Raw genomic sequence first — 2,726 nt, 5'->3', positions numbered from 1 at the left:
TATTTATGAACAATCATATCTCTTGCTCCCTCATTTAAGTCTCCAGTTGGTAGATTTACACAGATTCTTTCCCCAGGTTTACATCTGTTCCTATGACTCCGTATATATTGTTATCCTTATTTTAGAAATGAGAAAATGATGTAAAGAATTAAATAGTTCTTCCATTGCAGAATTTTAGTAAGTTTTGGAGTTGGGGTCTAACTTAAGGCAATGAGACTCCGAAGTGCACACCTTAAGAATGCCACAGCCTGACAGACATATCCTGACATAAGACTGGGAATGGGGATGGAATTTACATTGGTTGAAGACCTGATAGATGTCAGGCAAAATGTCAAATGTACTCTCCCTCCAAGGCAGAAAGATAATTCTTTACTGTAAGATGGCTTAAAATAGGCATCCATATATGCTGTTCAAAGTTCTAATTCACATGCGTAAAGAAATAATGATACTCGACATGCTAGGCCTATGACAGGGAGTAAATGGAAAAATTTAAAATTTCAACCAAAAGTGAGATCAAGAGTTCATCTAATTACTTATCTGCCATCCCTCCATCTGACTTTGATTGCTAGTTAAGTCAGTGGGTCTTTGCTTCCTTATCTACCACCAAACAAAACATCCATAACTCCTAACCTCAATGTGAAACAGCTTTATTTCTGCCTAGACCAATCTCTACCTCTTCTTTGATAATGTTATTAAAAGCCCATGTCTTAGCCGAGGACTTTGGCACTTGGACAGCTGTCTTCTCACGTCCTTCGGTCGTGGTCTCACCATCCTGCTGTGTGCCTTCACCTGGACCCTGAACTCCCCTCAACCGCTGCTCAACTTGACTCATGTCCTTCTAGAGCAATATCAACCTTGCCATTTCCCTGACTTCTTCCCCCTCATAAACTTGTAAGTCACCAACTCAACACCTTGTTTTCCTTTAGTTTCTCTTTTTTTCACAACTTCCTGCTGCCAACAATACCTTATGGTTGTATTGAAGTCTTGCCCCAAGAATTTGAGATAGTGGGTTATGCTTTTCATCCATGAATAATAGACATATACATCAATTATATAGTGAATTGAAAGGTGAATAATCATATAGAAAAGATTAGAGCGGTACGGATGATTGGGAGAGTTGATGGAAGGAGGAACTGGATAGTGATTTTATATATAGTTTTCTGAGTAGACCCTATTGAGCAAGTGATATGTAAGCAAAGAATCTGAAGAAGGTGAAATATTTACTAGATTTATATATTTGAAAGGAGTCATGTTACTCCACAGGGCCAACTCACTTAGCTTTTATTTAAATTCAAAGGATACAGTGCAACAAGACAGTGCAGGCAAGCATTGGGAGTCAGAGAGACACAAGCTCCCAAGATTCCTTATTTTAATTTTAAATAGTGTACCATAAAGCTCACTGTCTTTATCTTGGCAAAAAGTCAAAAACAGACATCCAGTCTTTCCCAGAGATAAAAATTGAGCTTTTCAGTTCTAACCGTAAATCGACTCTATCCTACATACTCATTGAGCTGGGAGAATTATCCATGCGTATATTTGGATGGTAGCTTTGTAAGCACGTGAATGATATGACACAAAATTAAGTCAGAAATGTTTGTGGTATTACAGTGATGCCAGGTTATCTAGAGCAGACTTAGCAAGAGTGTTGCAGTAGTGATTATGTCAGAGAAGTAAAACTCATATAGGCTCTTGGAGGTTTTAGTAGCCATCTGTCTTTTAGATTCTAAGCACGTGACTCACACTTTAAAAGGATGGTTGGCTGAAAATAGTCACTATGATGGCAGAGTAGAAGTGGAGAAACTACTGCAATAATCCAGGAATGAAAAGAAGGTATTTCAGACTAGGGGTGGTAAGGATGGACTTGAGCATAAGTTTTGAAGGTGAACCAACAGAATGCATTGACACTTTGAATGTAGAGTAAAGAAAAGTGCTTAAATAATATGGTTATTGCTATAGAGCAGGAAGACAGAAAGGCTATAATGTAAAACAAGGCCATTTTGTTTCCAAGGTTTGTGCTCTTAACTCTTTGTAGATTTAAGTTTATAAATAACAAGCGATAAAATTTGCATAGGTAACTGTGAGGCAAGACAAGTGTATGGTATGCCATCATAAGGAGTTTAAATGTTCTCCTATATGAATAAGGACATAGTCAAAGTATTTTTGACATGGTAAGAGAGGGATTTGGAAAGATACAGCTTGCATTTTATATATTTCACTGGGATAAAGTAGGGGAAATTAATTCCATCAAAACTGAAGACTAGTGACACAGCTAAGAGACTACTGAATGCACAGGAAAGGTGTGATGAAGGTTGGATGAGAGGAAAAGCACAAAAACGTTTTGAGAGAAATGACAGAGGTAAATTCAATTGACTGGATGGATGTATTTGGGTTAGAGTAAAAGAGAGAACTACTAAGATCTCAACTTTTCTGACGGAATGAATAGTAACACCTTTTACTAACGACATAGAATATAGCAAGAAAGTAATTAATTTGGGTTAAGGTGAGTAAGTGGAAGGGAGTGAAGAATGAGTTTAGTTTTGAGCGTGTATATGTGGGAAACCTTTTGGAAATGCACAGATGGATTTGAAAGTACTTTTCCTCTGCAGATAAATATAAAAAAATTAATAGTTGCTAATTTCTATTTCTTCATAGGCTTACATTTTTCTCCCTGTTTTCTTATTGGTGATATCCACTTACCAAAGTAAGGTTTAGAGACCGTGTAAATG

The sequence above is a fragment of the Propithecus coquereli genome, unplaced genomic scaffold, assembly GCF_000956105.1.
Source record: "Propithecus coquereli isolate 6110/MARCELLA unplaced genomic scaffold, Pcoq_1.0 Scaffold568, whole genome shotgun sequence".
Classification (NCBI taxonomy): Eukaryota; Metazoa; Chordata; class Mammalia; order Primates; family Indriidae; genus Propithecus; species Propithecus coquereli.
This window is presented reverse-complemented; position numbering follows the sequence as displayed.